Here is a 26770-nt window from a genome sequence, read left to right as displayed (position 1 = left end):
GCATCTGAATTCTCTGCACAAGAACTTGTGTGAAATCTCACCCGCCAGCGAGCTGGCACCTGTGTTACCCTTGTCCCTTGCCCTGGCTACAACACACTCACACTCAGTCTCACCATCCCTGGTAAGAACAGTGTCAGTAACTGAGCTGCTGGCTGTGAGGGTGAGAGCGAGTGACAGAATTTCTTTACTGTCTTCCTGCTCTTCTTTCACTGCTGGTCTGGCTACTGTACTTGTGCTTCTGAGAATACTCACACCATCTGCAAGTTGGAAATCACAAGAGATTGCAGAACGGGAGGGAACGTACAGTGTGAAAAGGAGAAGTGCTATGGGCATACTGCTGCCTTCAGTGGTTTCAGTGTTGAAGCTGACCAAGGTGTCTGTCACAGTATCACCAATGAGCATGAGCACCGTCTCCTCCATGAGGGTAAGAACATACAATGTATGTTTCTTGCCAGATGGTTTTTTTTTCCATTAACAATGGACTGAATGTAATGGCTGTTGGGGCAGGTCCTTTAGGGGCAGGTCCCACATTTAAGAGCTGTTAGCCAATCAGATGGCCGGAAACCCGTCAGCCACAGCAGCACCGCTGGGTATGGTGGCCTCTGCTGGGACTGTAGCTGGCCAGAATTAGCCAACATGGAGGCATCATCAGTTTATTTTTTCAAGGGATATGGGTGTTGCTGGCAAGGCCAACGTTTGTTGCCCATCCCTAACTGACCTTGATTTGAGTGGCTTGCTAGGCTATTTCAGGTGGCAGTTAAGAGTCAATCAGATGTCTCTGAGTATGGAGTCACATGTAGGCCAAACCAGGCAAGGATGGCAGACTTCCTTCCCAACAGGGTATTAGTGAACCGGATGGACTTTTCTTGACGATTGACAACATGGTCACTTTTACTAAGATTAACTTTCAATTCCTAATTTTATTAATTTATTAAATTCCTCATGGTGGGATTTAAACCCATTAGTCGAGCATAAGGTGGGCCTCTGGATTACTATTCCAGTGACATTACCACTACTCCCCTGTCTCCCCTGTAGTTGCCGGTTAATAATTTTCATCCATTTTCTGGCCTTAACAAATGTTGCAAGCAACGACTGAAAAGAGTGGAGAGATTGTGCACATATGGAAAGCTTATATCAAATATATCTGCCTTTATGGTTCAGGACTTTAACTCTAAATAGAATTACTATGCCTCAGTAGTAATTGTATTAATGTCTATTTTATTAATATTGTAATGATATTTTTTCATCCTGAAACAGAGTAGAGGTCCCTTGAGTAAGAAATGCCATAGCTTTAATGTTAGTGGATATTCAAAGTGTTGTAGTTATGTATTTGTTGCCAACCAGACTGTAAAAGCAAGTTAGCCTGACATCTGCTTCTGAAATATTACAGAAGAGCTGAGTTGAAATGTTCTGGAGCAGGTTTGATTATGATAGATGCATATTGCAGCAATTTCCCTGAAAACTACAAATATGTTGTCAATGATATTACAGTGTATTTTGACTGGACGCATGCCACCTTCTCAAATTGAAATGTATAATCGACACTCTGCAGCACCCTAAATTATTTCACTCTTGAACCAATCCAACTATGGATTTACACAAAATCTTGCCAAATGGATAGCTAAAGATGTTTTGTAACTTTATCCTCGGTCAGTGACACAATCAGAAATTGTGGCTGGAATTGTCCGGCCATTCACACTGGCGGGATTCTCCACCAGCAGACCACTCTCGTGGATTTCCTGATAGCATGGGGTGATGTAATAGAGAATTCCCATTGGTAGTGGAGACTCCAGAGGATTTTGCCACTAGCAAACAATGTACCACCTCCCACTGACAATAAACATGTGGCTGGGAGACTGGAGAATCTCGTCCAATATATTGGGTGAAGACTCCACTAGGCATTGAGGAGGATTACTATTGTAACTTGCATAATGTCTTGCTTTGATTTATAAATATAATTTGTTGATCTAAAATCCTGAATTGCTTGAGAGTATCCAGGTACAAGAAAAATCATTTGGCTCTCATTTAAATAATTTCAACCCCTCAAACTCACATCCACCTACCTCAACTGAGCTAGGTCAAGTATTCATTTTAAACCTGAGATTGGTATATTTTTGTTTGCTTGAAGTATAAAGGGGTATAGGGCAAGACTGGGCATGTCAAGTTAGGTAGCAGATCAGCCATGAAGTTGAATGGTACAACAGGCACAAGGGGCTAACATGACTTATTTTCATTTGTTCTTGTATCCCTTCTTTGCCCCAAAAGCGTGATTCCATTTATACTGTCTATTTCAATGGTGTTAACTGGCAATCTACTGGACAAATCTTAATACCCTGTTTAAACAAAGTTTCACTACACTTTTTTTTATTATTTTTTGTTCTCCCAATTAATTAGTTTCTCTTGGTATTTAAATCTTTTGAACAATTTGTTCAGATAATGTCTATAAATATCCTATAGTCTTGAAGATTTTTTTTAAAACCCCCAAATAATCCCAAGTAATTTATGTCACAATAACATACAAGTGCAATAATTTATTCATATGGCAACATTGGAAAGATTAATTTTATTCCCAAAGCTCTGTGTTTTCCAAAATGAAAGGCATTATTCTCCAACCATTTTTCCTAATTTAGATTCCTGATTCCAACAATCATCTTTGCTCTTCTAAAACTTCTTCAAGGAAAGCACACCATTTATTGCTTTGGCACCCAGAACAATGCACAATATAAATGGAGAATAAACAGCTACAACAATGATTTTAATTGCAACAATAATTGCGACATTGGCTTTAAAGGGTGATTCTGACAGAGTTAAGCATTCTGGAATTTTTGGTCAAGATATATTTAAAAAGATTCAGGCTTCAGAGTTGTGAACCATGACCTGGTCATGCAGGGAGTGCAGAGGAGGTTTACTAGGCTGATACTGGAGTTGAGGGGGTTGAGCTATGAGGAGAGGCTGAATAAACTAGGCTTGTACTCGTTAGAGTTTAGAAGAATGAGGGGAGATCTCATTGAGACGTATAAGATGATGAATGGGATGGATAGGATAGAGGTGGAGAAGCTCTTCCCGCTCAGAAAGGACAGTAGGACTAGGGGGCACAGCCTCAAGATAAAGGGGGGTGCGGTTTAGAACGGAGTTGAGGAGGAACTTCTTCACTCAAAGGGTGGTGAATCTCTGGAATTCTCTGCCCGTTGAGGTGGTGGAGGCTGCCTCGCTAAATATTTTTAAGACGCGGGTTGATGGGTTTTTGATAAGCGAGGGGATTAAGGGTTATGGGGAGAGGGCGGGAATGTGGAACTGAGCCACGACAGATCAGCCATGATCTTATTGAATGGCGGGGCAGGCTCGAAGGACTGGATGGCCTACTCCTGCTCCTATTTCTTATGTTCTTATGTCTGGGAGCTGTGATCTGAAGCTCCATGTTTTGACCAAATATGGAAAGTTGTTTACTTTGAGTTTGACTCAATGGCACTGAAGTTTATGGTTTCTATGTGAGCTATAAGCTATATGAACCAAGCATAATGGAGTTGATTACAAATAATTTAATTGGCTATTCGAGCAATGTGATCGGTATCGGTTACATCATTAGTTGGGTGCCAGAGAACCTTCTGGAAGGATGTGAGAAGTTCAAGTTAAAGAGATGTGTGTGAGCCTTTTTCTGCAGTGATAACTTGAGAGATCAACCATTGAAAGAAGAAGAAGTGCCCTAAAGAGTATCAGAGGAGGCAAGGAAGATAGGTTCTACGTTGGGAACAAACCTGGCCAGCTCTTTCTAAACCAGGTAGTATCTATTTTCAGTTAAAGAATTAGAATTAATATGTAGTTAAGAGTTAAAGTTCAGTAAAAGAGTTAAAGTATTGCAACTGTTTAAGTTTGAGTTGGTACCCAAAGTGTTAAATAAAGGAAGATTGTTAAGAGAATTAAGTGTTAATTCCTGTCTTTATTTGTCACATTAAACTGGAATGCTTGAAAGAGTTTGAATTAGTAGCCAGGATAGGATGTGACCAATATTATTTGAAGCAATTCACACTTAACTATGGTGCAGGAGGCAAATGCTAGATCCTTCAACACTATTTGGTTTCTATTCAAGCTGGTCGGTTAGGCTGGTTTAATGAATTGTTGCTTTATGGCTGATCTAGGAGATGTATCATTGTAGACACATCAATTGTCCCACAAGTCTTTCTTATCTCTGTTTTCCTCAAATTAGAACATTACAGTACCAAATGTGCGTTCTTGGTTAAACTGAGAGTTGGCAAAACATTGTCATCGATGTCTGTGACTTATTGTTTCAAAGTAGAAATCTTCAGTGACTGATCTTTGATGATCTTGCCACCTTAGCAGTTGATAAAGATTTTAGCACCTTTCATGCTTCACTGCAATTTGATGCACTGGCAACAACATTTAAAAAGGTAATATGGGAACAGGTCATTACAGAGTTTTAAGTCACTCTGGATAATTTAGGTAATCAATCCAAAAAAGTCAAAAAATGGGAGGAAGGTTACTCAATGTGAAGACTAGCTCAGGCATGATGTTGCTAATTATTCTATTTTTATTTTAAAGTTCAATTTCATACTCAAATGTTTCAAATATTTCATTTTGTGTCTGTAATATCAATAATCATCTTGCCTTCATAAATACGCTATGTCACCGCAGATCATTGTGATATTTGGGGATCTGATAAATGGCGAAAGGTATCAAGATATGTAAATCACCATTCTAGTAAATAAATAAACCTTAATTTTTCTTGTTCTCTTGAACTCAAAATACATGTTTACTTTTTGCAGGTTCCCTTCGAAATGCCTTTTGCTGAAGCAGCACTATCCTTTCAGCAATGTAACTTTTTCTCCAAATCGGCAAACAAAATAATTGGGCCGCAATTCTCCGGTCATTCACGCTGGCGGGATTCTCTGGTGCCGCCTATAGCGCACTCCCGCCTGCAGGTTTCCTGCTGACATGAGAATTCCACTACTAGCAAACAATGCATCACCTCCCACTGGTGGGAAACATGCAGCTGGAAGGCTGGAGAATCTCGCTCTTTGTCTTTTACGTGCTTGTTTCTGAGAAAATGGATTTACTTGAACAGTGATGAACTTTTGAAGTGTCTTGCATCCACGCTGTACGTGAAGAACCAAGCACTATCTCTTCACCATTCAGTGATTTATAGTCACCTGAGCAAATGTGGGTCAATTATGGACAAGGGCAAAATCACGTCTAACTAAATTGTTGGCCTCTTTTGACGAGGTAACAGAGAGTGTTGATATGGATTGTGTTTGGATGTGGTGTACACGGACTGCCAAAAGGCATTTGATAAAGTGCCACACAACAGACTTGTGAGCAAAGGTAGAGTTTATGGAATGAAAGGGACAATAGGAAGGAGGACATGAAATTGACTGAATGACAGGAAACAGAAAATCCACAACATGGATTTTTTTTCCCCGGAGTGCAGGATGGTGTATATTGGAGCTCCATAGGGTTTGGTGTGAGGACTCCTCACGTATATTAATGAGCTCAGTCTGAAGCGTAGGGTGGAATTTTATGGCTGTCATGGCGGTGGCGGTGGCTGGAGAGTTGGGGGGGGAAATTGGGGGTGGGGGGAGATGGGGTCGAAATCGTGGTGAGCCATTCAGAAGCCTGTCAACTTCGGTGGGTGGGACCAGAAAATCCCATCGGTGGGCGGAGCTGCAAAATTCCACCTGTCGGCTCTGTTCCTTGCACAAGATAATGCCTGACTGCTGAGCCCTTCCAGAGTTTTCTGTTTTTTTGTATCAGTCTTCCAGCATCTGCGACACTTTGCTTTTGTGCTTGGGGCAACAGTTTCATCTGAAAACTGAAGTAGAACAGATGCCCAAGAGAACCAGGGCCCAGAAGGTAGGGACTAACCTAGTGAAATGAAAAGCTGTGCATTCATATGGTACCTTTCATCCGCCCAGGATGTCCCAGAACATTTTACAGCTAATTAAGTAATTTGTTTGAAGTATAGTCACTGAGGTAATGTAGAGAAAAGCAACAGCCAGGTTATACACAGCAAGGTCCCATAAGCAACGAGTTCATTTAGCAGAATCTAATGCTGTATTATTCAAAAATTGATGCAGTTGAGAACCATGGAGGTAAGTTAATGATCCAAGAGTTACAGGAGTGATTAAGAATGTGCAAAGAAATTATTGATTTGCAATAAAATTTATTGTACATTAAAGACTATTTCTTGCAACCCAAAGGACAATAACGTATTCAGCATGCAATGATAAATGCTTGTTTTATAACATTCTTGGAATTAAAGCCTCTTCCTGATTTGGCACAAGCAATCTGTTTTTCAGATGTCAGACATCATTTACTGAGGCAGGGAACGGTGCCAATTAGGAAACTCATTGTGGAAATAATTTTCCATTTTGAGTTTTTGTTGTGTAAATGTATTTTCCCACCTGTAAGGTTTCTTGTTAAGCGACTCGCCCATTGTGAACTAAGATGGTTGCTAGGCAACCTGCTATTAAACCTTTCCCAATGCAATTTTTAAACTATGAAGTTTGTGGCAGTGGCCTAATCTGTCTATTCTAATCCTTATTCCTTACAGTCATTTGGGTAGAAATTGTTTGTGGTTCATCTTCTGCTTCACAATAAGCTTTGCACCTACAGTGCAGGGTGCAGGAGCATTGGGGTCGATGTTTTTTTCATTTATTGGAGTCACAAATAAGCTTACATTAACATTGCAATTAAGTTACTTTGAAAATCCTAGTCGCCACATGCCACCACCTATTCGGGTACATTGAGGGCAAATTTAGCATGGCCAATTCACCTAACTAGCACATCTTTCGGACTGTGGGAGGAAACAAGTGCACCCGAAGGAAATCCAAGCAGACGTGGGGAGAACGTGCAGACTATGCACAGACAGCGACAGACAGTGACTCAAGCCAGGAATCGAACCTGGATCCCTGGCGCTGTGAGGCAGCACTGCTAATCACTGTGCACCATGTCGCTCCAAAGTTGGTCCCATGGTCTTATCATGACTTGTAGAGTTACAACCATCTGTAGTTCATCCAAGTGCCAGCTAGCCCCTTTTATGAAGACAACTGCTTGCCCTATTAGTTGTAACACAGAGGCAAATTTGGGAAGGATGCACAAGAGCAGTGGTGGGGAGGAGGATGTGGGTAGAGCATTTCTACCCCGCCCAAACCTAGACTTAAAAATCTCAGTCACTTTTCATTGATGGCCATCGGGCCTGCTGATGAATTTATGTTGAGGCAGATCAAACGGGCTTCTAACCCACTCATCAACAACCAGTTCCAGAAAACAGCGTACGACACAAGTTAGCACCCTGGATTATTCACATCAGGTGACTAACAACTGTTTTATGCCATTGCGCAAGTTGCCGAGAAAACTGGGCCCAATGAATTTCCAAGTGTGGTGAATGCACATAAAGGTTGGATGTGGGTTGACACACATTTTATTTTTGTCATTATTCTCATGATCCATTTCCCAAAAATGTTGGTAAAACATCAATTACTACCCCAATGCCTTGAAAACAACAATGATTGAGACTGAGAATCACCTTGTGGATAATAACAAGATTTTCCAGATGAGTGATTGTCCTTAATTCTTTCACTGTCAGCGTTTCAGTCCAAGGTTACAATAAACATCTTACAGCAATTACTCAAAATGACTTGCTATTCTAGTGATTTCTTTACTGCAATGCATCCAGTATGATTTCATTTGTAAATCTAACATAACATAACATTACATTTGCTTAGTACTATTTTTTTAAACGTTTTTCACAGGGCATCACTGTCTAGGGTGGCTTTGATGTGGGGATGCCGGCATTGGACTTGGTAGGCGCAGTAAGAAGTCTCACAATACCAGTTTAAAGTCCAACAGGTTTATTTGGTATCACGAGATTTTGGAGTGCTGCTCTTTCATCAGCACTCACCTGATGAGAGAGCAGCACTCCGAAAGCTCGTGATACCAGATAAACCCATTGGACTTTAACCTGGTGTTGTGAGACTTCTTACTAGGCTAGCATAGACAGACAATTGCCATTTTTTCTTGAGAAGGTGGTAGTGAGCTGCCTCCTTGAACCAATGAAATCTATGTGGCGTAGGCACTATTAGGAAGAGTTACAGGATTTTTATCTAGCTGCAATGAAGGAACAGTGACAAATTCACAAGGTAGGGATGTGTGTTGCTTGGAGAGGAAAGTGTAGGTGGCAGTGACCCCATGGATCTGCCACCTTTGTCTTTCTTGGTGGCGGAGGTCATGGGTTTGAAAGATCCTTCTGAAGAAGCCTTGGTGAGTTGTTTTAGGGCATCTTGTAAATGCCACTGTGTATCTGTGGTGGAGTGAGTGAATGTTTATAGTGCTGAGAGGGGTGCCAATCAAACGGGCTGCTTTGTCTTGGCTAGTAGCAAGCTTCCTGAGGGTTATTGGAGCAAGTGGAGGCATTCCATCAAAATCTTGGCTGACCTTTGAAGAGGCTAGATTGGCTCTGGGGAGTCAGAAGGTCAGTTAGTCTGTGCAGAATTCCCAGCCTTTGAGCTGCTCTTGTAGCTGCAATATTTATATGGCTGGTCCAGTTCAATTTCTAATCCATAGTAATCCCCAGGATGTTGATAGTGGAGGATCTGGTGATGGTCATGCCATTGAATATCAAGAGGAGATGGTTGAATTCTCTATTGTTTAGATGATTTTGCCTGACACTTGTGTGTGAATGCAACTTATCACTTATCAGCCAATTTTTGAACGCTGTTCAGATCTTGATGCACATAGACATAGATTGCTCCAGTATCTGAGAAGTTACAAATGGTGCTGAAACTATATTATCATCTGTGAATACCTCCAATTCTGACCTTATGATGGAGGAAGGTCATTTATGAAGCAGCTGAAGATGGTTAGATCAAGGACAGAACTCTGACGGACATCTACAGTGATGTCTTGGGATTGAGATTACTGACCTCCAACAACCATCACCATCTTCCTTTGTGCTAGGCATGACTCAACTGATGGGAAGTTTTCTCCCTGATTTCCATTTGCTCCAGTTTTGCTAGGGGTCCTTGATGCCACACTCAGTCAAATGTTGTTTTTCTGTCAAGGGCGGTCACTTCACCTCTTGAGTTCGCTTCATTAGTCCACGCTTGAACTAAGGTTGTAATAAGGTCAAGATCTAAGTGACCCTGGAAGAGTTCAAACTGAGCATCAGTGAGCAGTTTACTGCTGAGTAAATGTTGCTGGAAAGCACTGTTGATGATAGCTTCCAACACTTTGCTGATAGTTAAGCGTAGCCTAATGGGCCAATAACCGGCCAGGCTAGATTTGTCCTTCTTTTTGTGGCAGGCACACATGGGCAATTTTTCACATTTCTGGGTGGATGCCAATGTTGTCGCACTTCAGACTGAAGACAGTTGCATATGCTTCATTCTTGTCTTTTTCACTGCTGAATTGGGATGCCCCATCATTGAGGATGGGGACATTTGTGAAGCCTCCTCCTCCACTCAGTTGTTTAATTGTCCACCACCATTCGTGACTGGATGTGGCATGACTACAGAGCTTAGATTTGATCTATTCATTGTGGTTTCACTTAGCTCAGTCAATCACATGCTGTTTACACTGTTTTGTACACAAGTGGTCCAGTGTTGTGGCTTCACCAGGTTAGCACTTCTTTTTTAAGTATGACTGGTGCTGCTCCTGGCTTGACCTCCTGTACTCTTGAAGCAAGGTTAAACCCATGAATTTGACGGTAATGGTAGAGCGTGGGATATGCTAAGCCAATGAGTTAATAGATTGTAGTTGAGTACAGTTCTGTTGCTGCTGATGGTCCACAGTGCCACATGGGTTTCCAGTTTTGAGTCATGAGAACTATTTGAAATTATCCCAGTTGGCACATTAATAGCGCTACACAAGACACAGTGTGCCGTCAATGTGAAAATTGGATTTTGTCTCAACAAGGACTGCATTGTGGCCCCTCATATCAATAGTGTCATGAAGAGATGCATTTGTGACATCTAGATTGGTAAGGGTGAGAGCAAGTAGGCTCCCTCTTGTTGGCTCCCTCACTACCTGTCACAGGCACAGGCCGGCCACAATGTCCTTTTGGACTCATTCAGCTTTGTCAGTACTGGTGCTACTAAGTTATTCTTGGTGATGGATATTGAAGTCCCCACCCAGAATACATTCTGTGCCTTTCCAATCCTCAACTTCTTCCAATTGATCTTCAACATGGAAGAGTATTGATTCATCAGCTGAGAGTGGGACGGTAGGTGGTAATTAACAATAGGTTTCCTTGCTGATGTTTGACCTGGTGCCATGAGATATCATAAGGTCCAGAGTCAATGCTCATAGAATTGACAGAGTAAAAGGAGGCCATTTAGCCCATAGGACCTGCACCAACAACAATCCCAACCAGGCTCCATCCCTGTAACCCCACATATTTACAGTCTTAATTGCCCCGACACTAAGGGGCAATTTATCATGGCCAATCAACCTAACCTGTAGATCTTTGGAGTGTGGGAGAAAACCAGAGCACCTAAGGAAACCAACACAGACACAGGGAGAACATGCAAATTCCACACAGATAGTCACCCAAGGGTGGAACTGAACCCGGGTCCCCGGCGCTGTAAGGCAGCAGTGCTAACCACTGCTAACCACTGTGCCACCATGCCACGCCTTGTGCCACCATGTCACCCTACTGGGACGACTCCCAGGGCAACTTTCTCTCCCAATAGTATACCATGGTGCCACATGTCTAGTGAGTCTACCCTGTCAGTGAGGCAGGACATAGACAGGAATAGTGATGGTACATCTAGGGTATTGTCTGTAAGGTATAATTCTATGAGTATGATTGATATTGGGATATTGCTTGACTTATCTGTAGACAACTCTCTAATTTTTGACTCCAGATTTTGGTAAGGAGGGCTTTGTAGGATCGAGAGGGTAGGATGTGCTGATGTTGCTTCTGGTGCCTAGGTTGACGCTGGGTGGTCCATTCAGTTTTATTCCTTTTTGACTCGTCTGTTGCAGTTTGTGTGAGTTGAGTGGTTTACTAGGCCGTTTCAGAGGGCATTTAAAAGGCAATAACATTGCTGAGGGTTTGGAGTCACATGACCAGGTAAGGATGGCAGATTTCTTTCCCTAAAGGACATTAGTAAACTAGATAGGTTCCTACGACAATCAACAATGGTTTCATGGTCACCGTTATTGAGATTTTTCAATTGAATTGAAATCTCACCAGCTGCTGTGGTGGGATTTGAACCTGCATCCTCAGGGTATTAACCTGGGTCTGTGAATTGCAAATGCAGTTACGCTAATAATAAATGCACCTGTTTGATTGCACAATCTAACTAGAGGACTAAACAATGTTAATTATTACCTGATTGAACAAATAGGTATGATATTTGCCATGTTACATGATGTTTTATGCACTGGAGGCTTGACCACAGAGATAAATTCATGTCAACTTTGAAAATATATTTTGATGGGTGAAATCTGTTAGTTCCTCTCAGAGTACATTGTGAAAGAATGCATTAGGAAATAAATTAGTGTGAAGGGGATGCAGTAAGAACTGAACCTCCTTCAACTCCAAATTCAAATATGTGTACATAATTTATAATACGCTGGATAAAAATGTCTAAGTGAGTATAGCGACTCAACTGAGTAAATTCAGTTGCCATTTGAATGCAAACAAAGGGAATGGGAAGGCCTATAATTAATGTGACTTTGGATACATCCCATAAAAATCCCGTCTGAAGCTGAAATCTGGCTAAAGTTTAACATTTAAGCTTCAAGCAACACGCCATATTCATGGTTGAAGCTTAAATTTTTAAAGTTTTTTTTACAAGGCTAGGCTTTTAGTCCTGAGGTAGATAGTATATGTTGTCCACCTTGGTTCAAAGGGTCCTCTTAGATTCAATTTTCATTCTCATGAGAGAGCTGTGGGACGTCATGGTGGCACAGTGGTTAACACTGCTGCCTCACAGTCTCAGGGACCCGGGTTCAATTCTGGCCTCAGGTAACTGCCTGTGTGGTGTTTGCACATTCTCCCCATGTCTGCATGGGTTTCCCACGGGTGCTCCAGTTTCCTCCCAGAGTCCAAAGATGTGCAGTTTAGGTTAATTGGCCACGCTAAATTGGCCCTTAATGTCAGGGATAATCAGCAGGGTAAATACGTGGAGGTATGTTGATACAGTCTAGATGGTGCTGTCAGTGCAAGCTCAATGCAAATGGCCCTTTGCTGCACTGTAAGGATTCTATGATTAGAATCCTTAATTGAATGGACCTTCTGACCCTGGAAACAGATGTTAGGTGGCCATGACTGTGGGCAATTGCTGAGATGGTCTGGTTAAAAAGTCTGCTTTGGTCCTTTGTGACTTTGTCTCAATTGTTTTAAAAGTTGTTAGGCACCCCATCCTTCACTGTTTAAACCCTTCACTCTCCCCATTTGGAAATGTCAACAAATTAAAATTGTATTACCAGATGGTATTTTTCCTAACTTATACCAGGTGACCTATCAATAAAAATAGTCCAGCTAAGTGTATTTTTTTAAGCTAGTTCACTGACAGCTTCAGATTGTTTTGCAAGTTTCAAATGTGTGGGAATTAAAATCTTCTGAAATCCATCCTAAATTCGTGACTTCCACACTGTGGGTTAAAGTGCTTGGAACTGCCAAAATGGGGTCTGTTTGAACTCTGGTTCAAATGCCCTTCTGAATTTGGGTTTCCTCCTGCATGATGCTCATCCTACCCTCTTTCCTCCTGCCAGTAAAAATGGGATCCGTACAAAATGGGTCCAGAATTTTCACTTTTGGGTCCCGCCCGCCATTCTCAAAAGTCCGCAGAGTCCTTCCGATTGACAAGAAACTCATTTAAGACGTGTTGCAAATTTTTTTGAAAAAAGCAGATTCAGTATTACAAGAGTTAAAAGTACTCAAAGATATGTCTTTTTAAAATGTCCAAGCAGTTTTCATTAAATGTTTCTATCTGTCAAAAAAATGACAACAAATCCTTTCAATTCAGCTCCGAACATTAAATCCATCAGCAGACGTGCAGTAAAATAAATTTCTCAGATACATTCATAAACAAAAATCTTATTTCCATAATTCATACAGCTGGCTGACATTTATTGTCACATCAGGTGCAATGGGGACATTTCAAGAACATTAACATGTACAGCATCATTTGTCAACAGAGCAACAATGTAAGCAAATCGTTCTGCACTCATACAGATTTACAGTGCATGCTGCCAATTGCTAATTATGGTGCGCTGCTTATTTGCAGCAGCCCATTCTACTGAATTATGATAAAGATAGGATCTCAGTCTGCAGTGTGGGAACGATGCTTAACTTGAAAGCTAAACTGATGTGAAGTCTAACTATAACACATTTCCTCGAAAACAAACGAAGGAGGTGGCCTTAGCAGAGGGTCAAACATGTAGAACTGTACGTGCAATGCTTTTCTTTTCCCACTTCGTCTTGGCACCTTTCTTTTGGAAACAAATAGTGTCCGTCAGTTGTCACAGCTTTTTTTTCCGTAAGAGTAACTGAAAAACTATTAAAACTACCACTGGGAGCAGGCAGAATAAACAAACGACAGAGTGGTGGACTAAATTGCAGCTGTGCTGTTAGAGTAAAAATGGGAATTAGTTGTACAGCAGAATTAATATATCTTGCTCAAAAGATCTGCCCTGACAGTTAACATATGAATTCAGTTTTAGCAATGTGATTAGATTACAAAAAACAATTATATTTATATGATAATAAATGCCTACTTTTAAGGTGATGGGTTTGGCAGTAACAGCTTGATTTTTTTACAGTACCGGATAAGCTATACATTGTAAAGTGCCTTCCTTTGACATATTTTATTCCCATTATAAATGGCAATTTTTTTCCCATTTGTCAAGAGGGGCAATGAGCTTCGAAGCAGCAAAAATAATAGGTCATCGCAAAGGTTTCTGGCTGTTGCCTGGATATTTTAAGAAAATGATCGACATGGGAAAGGATTGTTTTTTTCTAACTCCTGTGCTTGATTTCATTTTTGTTCAATATTGATTTTTGAAACTTTTCTTGGAGGTACTGCATTTGAAAAAGATATTCCATTTGTAACAATTCCCATCTTACAACTTTCATGACCTTTCTTGAGGAATACATTCTGGAACGCGTTAATGAAGTTAAGTGAGTACAAATATTGAAAAGCATATTTTTCAGTAAGACGCATAAAGACACATCGGTGAATGCCCTAAAAGGTTCAGGTACAGAGATCATTAAAATGTCATCAACAGGTACAGAAAAATAATCAAAAGGACAAATGGAATGCTGGCCTTTATGTCTAGGGGACGAGAATACAAGCAGATAGAGTCATGTTGCAACTTTACAAAGCCCCGAATGCTATGAGCCGTTCTGGAAACCGCATCTGTGTAAGGATATATCAGCCTTGGAAGAAATGCAGCATAGATTTACTGAAATTATACCTGAATTCCAAGGGGTAACTCATGAGTTAAGATAACACGAACTATGATTGTATTCCCCAGAAGTCATGATTTGATCAAAGTTTTCAAAATCTGAATAGGAATATATGGGGTAGACAAAGAAACTATTTCCACTGGTTGGGAAATTTAGAATGCATGGACATGTGTAGAAATTAGAGCTATACACTTCAGGAATGAAGTACAAAACAGTTCAAAGAGCCATAGAAGTTTATGAGTTTTGAGCTTATTCATTATTGTCACAAGTAGGTTTTATATTAACACTACAATGAAGTTACTTTGAAAATCCCCTAGTTGACACACTCTGGTGCCTGTTCAGGTACACTGAGGGAGAATTTAACATGGCCAATGTGTCTTTTGATTGTAGGAGGAAACCGGAGCACCCAGATGAAACCCACGCAGACACGGAGACAATGTGCAGACTCTGCACAGACAGTGACCCAAATCGTGAATTGAACCTGGGCCCCTGGCACTGTGAGGCAGCAGTGCCACCATTTGGAATTCACTTTTGCCAGCCGCAATTGATAGTAGTTTAATTGTTTAGTTTAAATCTGATATTAAAGAGTTTCATTAACCAATAATATTAAGAGGTATCAGGCAATGGCAAGTATCTGGATTTCGGTCACAGATCAACCATGATCTTATTCAATAGTGAAATAGGAGCCTCCTCCAGTTCCTCTATCAACTTTCATTTCATTTCATTTGCTCCATGGCTTGCTTGTCCCATATTCGCAAAGCATCCAATTTGGTCTGATGAAAGGCCATCCAGATTCAAAATATTAGACCTGTTCTCTCTCTACAGATGCTGTCCAATCAGCTGAGAGTTTCCAGCATTTTCTGGTTTTTGTTTCAAATTCCAGCGTCCACAGTAATTTGTTTTCATCTAATTTGATGGTTAAGAACATAAGAACATAAGAAATAGGAGCAGGAGTAGGCCATCTAACCCTTTGAGCCTGCCCCGCCATTCAATAAGATCGTGGCTGATCTGAAGTGGATCAGTTCCACTTTCCCGCTTTCTCTCCATAACCCTTAATTCCCTTGTCTATCAAAAACCTATCTACCCGTGACTTAAATATATTTTGCGAGGTAGCCTCCACCACTTCAACAGGCAGAGAATTCCAGAGATTCACCACCCTTTGAGTGAAGAAGTTCCTCCTCAACTCTGATCTAAAGCCCCCTTATCTTGAGGCTGTGTCCTCTAGTCCTGCTATCCTTTCTAAGTGGGAAGAATCTCTCTACCTCTACCCTATCCATCCCCTTCATTATCTTATACATCTCTATAAGATCCCCCCTCATCCTTCTAAACTCCAACGAGTACAGACCCAGTCTATTTAGTCTCTCTTCATAGGCCAACGCCCTCATCTCCAGTATCAGCCTAGTGGACCTCCTCTGCACTCCCTCCAAGGCCAATATATCCTTCCGCAAGTGTGGTGACCAAAACTGCACACAATACTCCAGCTGCGGCCTCACCAGTACCCTGCACAGTTGCAGCAAGACCTCCCTACTTTTATATTCTATCCCCCTCGCTATAAAGGCCAACATTCCATTTGTCTTCTTGATCACCTGCTGCACCTGCAGACTGGGTTTTTGCGACTCGTGCACAAGGACCCCCAGGTCCCTCTGCGCCGTAGCATGCTGCAGCTTTTCATCTTTTAAATAATAATTCCAATTATTTGGTTATGTTACAGATATCTCTCTAATATGTAACATCTGTTGGGAAACCCAAGTGACACTATGAACTGCACCAGGCAAAGAGAACATTGGCATTGATCTGGGCATCTGAGCTTGGATACATGTACAGAGTCATTTCCCCTCACTAGCTGGGGTGGCATGGTAACGTGGTTTGCGCTGCTGTTGCAAAGGGACACAGGTTCGATTCTGGCTTGGGTCACTGTCTGTGTGGAGTCTGCACGTTCTCCCTTGTCTGCGTGGGTTTTCTTTAAGTGTTCTGGTTTCCTCCCACAGTCTGAAAGATATTGGCCACGCTAAATTCTCCCTCAGTGTACCTGAACAGGTGCCGGAGTGTGGCGACAAGGGGATTTTCACAGTAACTTCATTGCAGTAAGCCTATTTGTGACACCAATAAACTTTAAACTTTAATTATTGAAGGAATGAGAGTGTGAATCACTTTCTCTGAGCATTATAAACATGTTTGTCAAATTTGCAGGAGGTTCAATTGATGTTAGGTTGGAGAATTATTGCACTCACCATGAAAGCCAAATGGTGTGAGACTGTGTCACTCTTTTTGCTTTAAATGTGCTCATGAGTTTGCCAAGCTGACTCCTGGGTTACACGGTGTAAATGTGAACCTGAGACATGCTTAGTATCAACATAAAAGTGGCAGTGTAACTACAGTCAGACTAAAATTTCACACCAACATTCCATGCAATGTGGAATTCCCATTCATGTTAGCTATTTATGCACCATTTGGGTTTTGTCACACATTAAATTATCCCAGCACAACAGTCAGGTTGTTAAAAGGAATTACTGTTGTGTTAAAATAAATGTATTGGCCTTACAAGTATGCCACAAGATCATTATAAATGTGGCAGAGAAGGAAGGAATTCAGCCCATCATCTTTCTGTTGATACAAGCTCAGCTCAGATCTCTATGTATATTTCTTTGCTCTTTCACTGTAAACTTTAATGTTTTTCTTCAAGTGTTTACACACTCCCTTCTTAAATGTTACAATTGATTCATCTGTGGGATTGCAATCCATATTCAAATAGTTCGGCTGGGATTGTCCCAAAACAAAGTTAAGTGCCCAATGGGAGGGAAAATGGGAGTATTTCCCACCTACTTTTTGGGCGCACTCACCGAAGTGAATCTCTGGGACTCTGTGCCATGCAGAGTGCCTCAGCATCATTTCCTCTAGAAAGCAGGGACCTATCCCTGCCAGAGAGACTGGCAGCATAGCGCTGAGTGGGCTACTGCGCATGCGCTGATCTGTTAGTGTTGAGATCGGCACATGCGCAGTGGACCCCCCCCTCCCCCATTGCTGGCCTCCTGATTGCTGGCCTTCCCCAGAAACCCTGTGTCACTGGGCTCCAGACCCTCCATCCCCTGTTTGCTGGCCTACCAGAAGCCCCGGGCCAGCCTTGATCTCTCCCCCTCCCCGCCAGCCTCGAACACCCGATGGCCAGCCCCGATTCCCCACCACACCCCCACCCTGATGACCAGGTCCGTCTCCCTCACCCACTCTGATGACCAGGCCCAATCTCTCCCCCCAGTGGCCAGCTCTGATTGCCTCGCACCCTCTCCCACCAATCCCACTTGCAGAGTGGCAAAGAGTTCCCACTCTAACTAACCGCCTCCCCAGTAGGCCCCAACCCAGATGCCCTGCCCCAGGGATGCCCCACCTCCTCTGGTCCCGCACCCTTGGCACTGCCTCATGCCCAGTGGGCAGTGCCAGTGGGCACCACCCCTTGCCCCCAAACTCCCAGAGGGGCCTTAATGGCCTCTGTCCCCACCAGCAGAGTGAGGACACCTGTTCCCCATTAAGAGATGCTAGCACACGGTCCCGGGCCTGCTGATCATATGGAAATTGGAATCTTGCTATGATAATCAGCTCTGCGCCGGATTCTGGCATGGAGCTGATAACGCTACAAAAAAGAGCCTCGGAGACTCATGATCGGTCGGATGCTGGTTGTGAACCTTGGGCAAGGTGCTCCATTGTTGCCTCAAGCAGCGCAGTGGGCTGGGTGAATCCTGGTCTTTGTGTGAAAAATTCTACTGATTCCCTTTTTATGATTCTAGAACCAATCTTAAATTGATGCTCCTTTACTGAGAATTCAGTGACTAGTAGAAATAATCTTCCCTTTAGTTTTACCCCACCAAACACTTCCTTCCTTTTCAGCATTTCTCTTACATCTTCTTTTAAACTTTTCTGCTCCAGTGTTTATAGCTCTAGGTTTTAGTTTTGAAGTTTTTCCTCATGTTGTCACGTTCCCAGTTGTTTATTAATTACTGTTAATGAAAGGTTCAGGAAATAAAAAAAATCCAATTGAAACAAAAAATTCACTTTGTTCTGCAGCAGGTACACATCGCAGGTCTTGTAATGCCAATCAGCATTAATATTGCTGGTGTGAGACCATGTTGTATGATATTGGAATGTGTTTGAAAGTGTTTTTACAAAAATCCTTCAACCGTTATTTTAATTAAAATGTTAACCGATTATCAGGTGAGTGCATTCATTAAAATATTGGCTGGAGGAGTTTCACACAACGCATTTGTGTGCAAATATAGCTTAATGCAATTTCACTCACTGATTATTCCAGCAACTGTAGCTGGTTGCAACTCTCCAAATAGTGTGATGACACCTATTTACCTTTTCTTTAATGTTTGGTGAAATTATTTCAAATCAGTGGTTGGATGATTTAGCAATTCTCAGTCATTGCTGCTGCTTTATTATTATACTAATCAAAATCCAAGCATAATTTACAGATCACACGTTAACAATGTATCTAAGCTTTTGAGTCAATTCAGAGTCATAATTTTGACGTGAGGTTAGTGTACCTTTAAGAAAGGTTTTTTAAAAAAAATCATGATCACTGCAGCTCTCACAGCTTTAGTGTACTTTTAGCTCACGCAGCTGATGTAATTTGACTTGACTGGAGATGTCCTGTTATTGCTATTTCAATAGCTTAAATTGGGGTTGTGTATATTTACTTTGGGGATTGGTTTTATGGTTCTGCATTGTTAGGAGGAAGGTCATGAGTTTTGGTCAGGTCTTTTTTCTTCCTAGGTAACTCAAGGTTTCATTTTTCTGTTTTTGGCTGGCAACAGTGTTTTAGTGTAGAAGGGAGTAGACATCAGACTGAAAGCATATCTCTCTCTCTGTCTCATTCTCCTTGGTTTTGGAAAATTCTGCTGTTTAGTTGAAAGCCTTCCTGAAGTAGAAAATCTGCTATTGGTGGCATGACCAGAAAATCTGGTCTAGGAAGCTGTTCTGACTTCAAACTGTTCTGAGGTTATCCAAAGAATTGCAGACTTCATCCAAAGATCTCAAGTGCAGTATCACATGAGCATTAGTCTATGCTGTGTTAAACCTGTGAAAAGGATCTTTTGTCTATGGGATTAATTTGATTGGAACCCATTTGTTAAGGATTATACATTATAGTGATTGTTTGGTTTCTTGCTTGTAACTGATAAAAGTTCTTGCTAATTTTCTTACAATACATGTTAACTCTACTCTTAAATAAACTTTGTTTGATAAAAACTCCCTTGTGGGTCATTTGAATCATACCTGAAGTGAAACATACCATGCTTATCCTAGCCAAATTCAAAATGCAAAGCTTATGATCCAGGTGGGCTCTATAAAACACTTTGGAGTTTCTGACCTGAACCATAGCAGGTGATATCAATATAATGCCCTCAGCAAAGTGACATTTCAAAGACTCCACTGCTTTACTTAGCAAGATCTGAAATGATTTGCATCTCTATCTGCAATTATAAACAGGCTTTGGAAATTATTGACACCAGAATCTGGAAAGCTAACAAAATAGTGGCTACATGAAAAGGTTTCTTTCATGACTGTTCACTTCCAGCCAAATCTCTTCAGTTGTGAAATAGGTACAAATTGACTCTGGATTCCAATAATCCTGGCAAAAAATGCTTGACCAGAGTGCCATACATTTGAATAGTCTAAAAAAGTAACACAAAGAAGAAAGTTCAGAAAGGCTGATCCAGTATTTGAACCTGGAAGAATACTTTTAAAAGCAAGGGACATGGTAATGTGATCCACTCACACTAATGTTTGATCATAGCTGTAATTTTCTCATCACATATTCTAGCAAATTTATGTTGGCAACACAGAAGAATTCATAGATCTGCATTGATCATTTGTGAAGACTGCAAAAGTATCCAGGCATGTCACTGATGACAAGCTGACAGAGATCAGGAATTGAGGGATTCAAAAGATGTTCCAGGATTGCACAAGAAATTCAGCAGAGATACCAGAAATAAATTGGGGAGAGCAAAGAGACACCAGGAGATAAAGATGAGAAGCCGTTGGCTCCACAGAGAATTGAAAAGAAGAACTGATGAATGGAGATGGAATTTGGAAGAAGTCAGTGAAGATGTCAAGGGATTCAGTCGGCTAGGGATAGAAAAGGGATGAGACAGAAATACTATATTACAACCACTGATATAAAGCATGGGAAACAGTTATAGAGAAAGTCCAAAATCACAGATTACAAATACTGCAACAATGCCATTAGGAAATTATGGAGTCAGTATTCCTGGATTAGACGTTTTACTATCATGGATCAGCATATTCTTGTTTTAAAAGATAATGGGCCATGGAGTGGGAATATAGATAAAGGAGTTTACTGAAATCATGCTGAGAAAGGGGGAAATAAACTTAACAGATATTTTAAACTAAAACATGTAGCAATGTATGTCAATTAAGACAAAGTAAAATTGTCGATAGAAATCTAAAAATGTTGTTGAAAAGTGAAATTTCATCGTAACATAAGGAGACAGAGGTAATTTTTCTCCTTTAAACTCTTGGAATCTGAGTACCATCGGCTTAGCTTTAATATAATTCTCTGAATGTATGCTTTGTGCTAGAAGAATTTCATTGTAGTTACGTTGGAATTGGAATTGGAAAAGGTATTCAACTGCCATTAGAAAATCTGTCTTTTTTTAAAATCAGAATGTTAACTGATTGTCTGTGTCTCAGGGGAGGTCCTTACTTCTGTTTTCACAATATTTCCCCTCAGACCCTCTGCAGTTCTTCAGAACTGTGAGTCATTACTTCAACAGTTTTAAAAGGCGAAAAGGAGCTGAGAGGAAGGGCTATTAAGTCAGAAGTATGACTATCAGATGATTGATAAGAACTTGTTACAAGTCAGGTTGGATATTTCAAGGTGTTCTAAGAAGCTTGCCTGACCTATAACGTTTTACATTGAATTTGGCAAGGGTGAGCATGAGAGGGTTGACTTCAGGTGCATTTCAACTGATCCATGAGGAGCTTTTATCAAAAAAAAGTTTAATAAAGAATATTGTTGACATGTATAGTAAGACACTTTGCAAGAATTTTTAACAATTACAAACAAGAAACACAACAGCCATGATCCTATATAACTCTTAAAAAAAATTCTCTAATGTGTTCCAACAAAAGCCAACTTCCAATACACAAAACCCTCCAAATAAACATAATACAGCAGGGGTTAATGACCACTTGTTGCAGGAATTCCACTTCCTGGATTGAATGCTGGAAATCCCTTGTGAAGGGACTCAGAAGAGGTTGTAATTGAATCAGTTTCCCAAAACACGGCTTCTTTAAGGCAGAACCAAACAAAGAGGAGAGAAAGAGACTGCTTCTTAGTTTGCTACTAAACTGCTTCCCAAAACAAAACTGAAAGCCTAAAAAAAAACCCAATCACCTGACTGCTACAGCTTAGTTCCATTCCCCAACTGCATCGCTGAAGTTGTAAGCTGCATGATTTAAAAAAAACTTTTTAAAAGTACACTCACATGACACAAGGTTTTTAAATAATTAATTTCTATATAATATATTTATATATTATGTAATTTGAAGAGAGTAAGGAAGTGACAGTAAAGTCTTCTAAGAATGCCTGCATTTAGAATGTCACCAATCACATACATTCTTGCCACCCTTGTTTTCAAATCACTCCAGAGCTTGGGCCCTCCATATTTTTGTAACCTTCTGCATAACCTTTCAAGATCTCTGCATTATTCCAATAATGGCCTGTGGCAGATCTACAATTTTTCATTTTTCTCCAATGTCCCTTTCGTCCCAGAGGTCTTTGAATATGTTTTTACCTTCTACCTTTCCCAGAACTGCATTTCTGAATTCCTCTATGAGGTTTCTGCCCGTTACAACGCCAGAATGTCTCTTATAAAAAAATCACAAAGATCACCATTTGTGATCACGACAAAAGCAAAATCGTGCTCCTGGTCCTTCTTGACTATCTTTCATAGTTGATCACATCTTCCTCCTCAACTGTCCTACTACTGTCATACAGTTTGATGGAACTGCATTCACCTGGTTCCATTTGTATCTAAATGTAGGCAGAGAATTGCAATGCCTATCTCTTCTCCCAATTCCCATACAGTTACCTCTGATGTCCTTGGCCACTTCCTATTTGTCATGCACCTTGGCAAAATCAACCAAAATCTACATTTCCATTCAACATATGCAGTGCATGACACCATGTTTAACTTCAGCACTATCTCTCTTGACCCAAAATTTTATCCATTTAAATATAGGGAAGACCGGGCCATTTCCTTAGTCTCCAACACAAACCCCCACTGACCTGCCATCAGCACAGTCCCTCTCCCTGGCAACAGTCTGAGGCTGAAACAGACCTTTATACCAATAGCAGCACAGTGGCCGGAACAGTCTGTAAGTGGAGTCTGTGTAGTGGGCTTCCCGCTGGGCACCTCGCCCTCCACACATCTCCAGCAAGCAGATTTCCAGTATTATCAGCTCCCCATCAGAAACTGGTGTGAAGCTGATGAAAACATGCTAATCATGTTTCACAGTGGATTAGCAGCCCTGGGACTGAAATCTCTGGGCCTGCTGGCATTTCCCCCCCACTCCCACCACACTCCAACAACTGTCCCCCCACCCTCCCCTTCCATCCTGTCAGGAGTGTTTCACTTACCGGGCTTACAACAGGTCCCCAGGAGTGGAAGCTGGCTGCCTAACCCCCACTGGAGGCCTCTCAGGAGGTCAGGGGTAAGAAGGAATGACCCCTGGTCATTGCCAGCATGGCAGTGCCAGCCTGGCCCCCTGACATTGCCCAATAGGCAAGGTGGCAATACCCAGGGGGCAACTTGGCACTGCCCACTGGACATCAGGCAGTGCCAAAAGGGTGAGGCTGGGAGGGTTCTACAGGGGGCAGGGCCTGTGGGGGAGAAGATTGTTGAGTGTGGGAAGGGTCCCGCTGCAACTTTGCACTTTGGATCAATGACAGAGAGAGGGAGGTCCAGCAATCAAGGCTGGCCATTGAGGTGGGGCGATGGTGAGGGTCAGCCTGCCGGGGGCGAGAGCGGGTGGTAGTTGTGAGGGAGGGGAGGGGGATTTGGGCTGCTGGGGTGTGGGGCGGTGTCGGGAGATCAGGACTGCTGGGGGAAGATTGAGGTGGGGCTGGGTGGGGGGGGTGTGTGGGGGTGAGGGGGAGGGGGGGTCGGGGGTGGGCTGGCCCGATGGCATCCAGAAAGCCAGCGATCGAGGGCTGTGGAGATCGGAGGAGCAGCAATGCAGCACCTTGAGGCTGGCCAGCGATTGGGAAGCCAGCAGCACGGGCCAACTGTGCATGTGCCAGTCTCCACTCTGACAGATCAGTGCATGTGTAGCGGCCTGTTCGGCACTATGATGCTGGCCTTTTCAGCAGGTATCAGCCCCGCCTCTTGATTTTCAGTAAGATTCACACTGAGGCACTCTGTGATGCACAGATTGTGGGAAATATGTTTTGAAAATCCTGTTGAAAAAACAATGGGATTTATCCAGTTTTTCTGTGAATTTGGCACTTAGAATATTTTTGGGAAAATTCCGCACACAATATTTGAGCCTGAAATGAGTTTCCAACTACATATTATTGTCTTTGCGAAGATCATCTATTTCCACCACTGAAATTCTGCCTCGCTCCAACCCTGTCCCAGCTCTCATTGTTTTGATGTTTGCAGTGCACTCCTGCTGACTTCCGAGATTTTACCTTCTGTAAACCAGTGGTCATCCAAAGTACTGTTGTCCTTGTCCTAATTCACACTAAATCACACTCATCTATCAGCTCTTTGCTCGCTGACCTGAACTTGTTCCTGATTAAGAAATACCTCGACTCTAAAATGGTTTGATCCTGTTATCAAATTCCTCCAAGACTTCATCCCATTCTAACTTTGTAATCTACTCCAGTCCTACAGCCCTCTGAGATACGTGCATTCTTCTAATTCTGCTAAATTCATCCCTCAGTGTATATGAACAGGTGCCGGAGTGTGGCAATTAGGAGATGTTCACAGTCACTTCACTACAGTGTTGATGTGAGCTTACTTGTGACTTAAGTTAATTCTGGCCTCTTGGGTATCTCTGATTTTCATTGCTCCAATATTGGCAGTTATGCATTTTGCTGCCCTCAGCTCTGGAATTCCCTCTCCAATCCGCTCTGTCTGTCCAGTTCTCTTCCCTTGTTTAAGGAATGCCTTAAAACCTACCTGAGTGGCAAAATCTGCCCAATCTTTCCTTGTATGGCTCACTTTCATATTTTGTTTCATTATGTCTCTAAAAAGAATCTTGGGGCATTTTATTATGATAAAGATGTCAAAGAAATACAAGCTGTTGTTGTTTATGTGGCTTGGTATCTGCCTTTCCTTGATAGTACTTTTGTGAAGTGTCTTTGGACAAATTTTCCCGATTGGCCTGCCATGGGAATCGTAGTGGGTGAGGGACGGACCATGGAAAAATCTGTTGACCTCGTTTGAGTTTCGGAGCGAGCTCAGCTGATGTTTCATGATACGATCGGAAGCTAGCTGAGAGAATTTCTGATCTTTCTAACTTAAAGGTTCATGTTGCACTTGGTGCTGCAAGGGACTTCAGATCTTATAGTCAGCACATCAGCAGTATGAGATGGCTAACTTTCACAATAATCATTATCCATTCCATTTAGAATGTTAATCCTGTTTCTTTCTCCAAAGATGCTGCCAGACCTGCTAAGTATTTACAGCTTTTTCTATTTTCATATAATTTTGCTTAACTTTTCAAAATATTTTCAAGTGAACAAAAAATCTTGAAAAGAGGATAATAGTCCCAGTTACAGCATTCCTGTAACTGAACAATGTAGGCTTTGAATCATGTACATGAGTTGTAATCTATCTGTTGCTCAGTCTGTGGTTTGAACTCATGTGGTTATTTCTGAAGCCACAATTCTACTAACACTGATGATTGGTCAGCACCTCTTACACCGGCAGACATTAATCATTATTCTGCGTGCATAGTGAGTCAGCGATTTCATTTAATCTTAAAAATGGCAATGCATATGTCAACACTGTGCCTGGTTTTAGCACCAAAGAACGCACATGGCCCAGATGTTCCAATCTCCGGATTGTCAAATACTGGATGTATGATCCAAAATAAGTGTTGAGATGCTTCAGAGGTCCAGATGCACTGACACCATGGGAATTGTGCAGGAAGTTTGAACTTCCGATGGAAAACTCTGATATTCCCAGTGCCCTTTGAAATGGTCTTTGGACAGATCCGCAGTACTTGACCAAGAATATTTTCGATAGAAAGAATGTTAGTTCAACTCCTTTCTAGTTACAGAACTGACATCCTCAATTACCAAAGCTAACTTTCCAACACCCTGTTGACGCCCTGTTGAACGATCTAGCCTTCCTGCCTTGACCTGATTACTACCCAACCCCTCCCCCTCCCCTCCCTTCACCCTACTGATGCCCCTGACATGATTTCACTACCTTCTTGACTGGGCCTGACTATCCCCAAACATCTGACTACCCCTCATTCAACCTAACCACTCCTACTACCTAACTAACACCCTGACCCAACCTGACTTGCCCTGACTACTCACCTGATCCAGCGACCAGATCTGACTATCCCCCAACCTGACAACCCGTACCAACTCAATGCGACTACTTCCTGACCCATCTCCCCACTCATCTACGACCCCACCCTCCTACTCCACGTCATCCCACCCAGCTTCTACCCTGCCCACTTCACCCACCTGCCAACTTTAGCCAACTGCCACATACCACCTGCTAACAACTTATATCACTCACTGTGCCTACTCATCCACTTCAGCATTTGAGATACCATAACATTCAAGAATATGAAACAAATGCAGGAGAATAGGATCAGCATGCCTTTACTTTCGATGTAAACTTGATGTGCCGAAGGATCTTTTCTGCGCTATATGACTCTATGACGTATCTCACCCATCTTATCCACTTCCCTCACTCACACTGCCCATCTACCCACTTACTTCACCCCAACCTATCCATTCACTTATCTACTCACCTATTCACTGATACGAATCCACCATCTACACTCTACATGTAAACTTACCTGAGGCAGCTATAGTGCTGGATAAAATGGGTGTGTCTTCTGTGTTGATTTTCATAGCTGCTCTCTGCTTACATTCCTGTGTTGGGGGAGTTATTCTGCATTGGAGATCGGAAGTCTGGCATTTTTAAATGCATCAAGGGAAATGGATAGCTTTTTGTCTGATCTGATGCTCTGACTCGGATCAGAATATTTGGGCCATTGTCTTTAAGATCTAAGCATACGTAATGGACACGAAATTATTTGACCTCACACTATTGAATATTGTCAAGCATC

General features: G+C 41.9%; 1 protein-coding gene across 1 annotated transcript in view; it reads right to left on the bottom strand.

The window, feature by feature from the left end:
- arhgap15 (Rho GTPase activating protein 15) overlaps nt 1–26770 on the bottom strand; it is a 686224-nt gene that overhangs the window by 127283 nt on the left and 532171 nt on the right. The gene's annotated exons all lie outside the window — the stretch shown is intronic.

The sequence above is a fragment of the Carcharhinus amblyrhynchos genome, chromosome 11 (assembly GCF_965287045.1).
Source record: "Carcharhinus amblyrhynchos chromosome 11, sCarAmb.v2.hapA, whole genome shotgun sequence".
Taxonomy (NCBI): Eukaryota; Metazoa; Chordata; class Chondrichthyes; order Carcharhiniformes; family Carcharhinidae; genus Carcharhinus; species Carcharhinus amblyrhynchos.
This window is presented reverse-complemented; position numbering and strand designations above follow the sequence as displayed.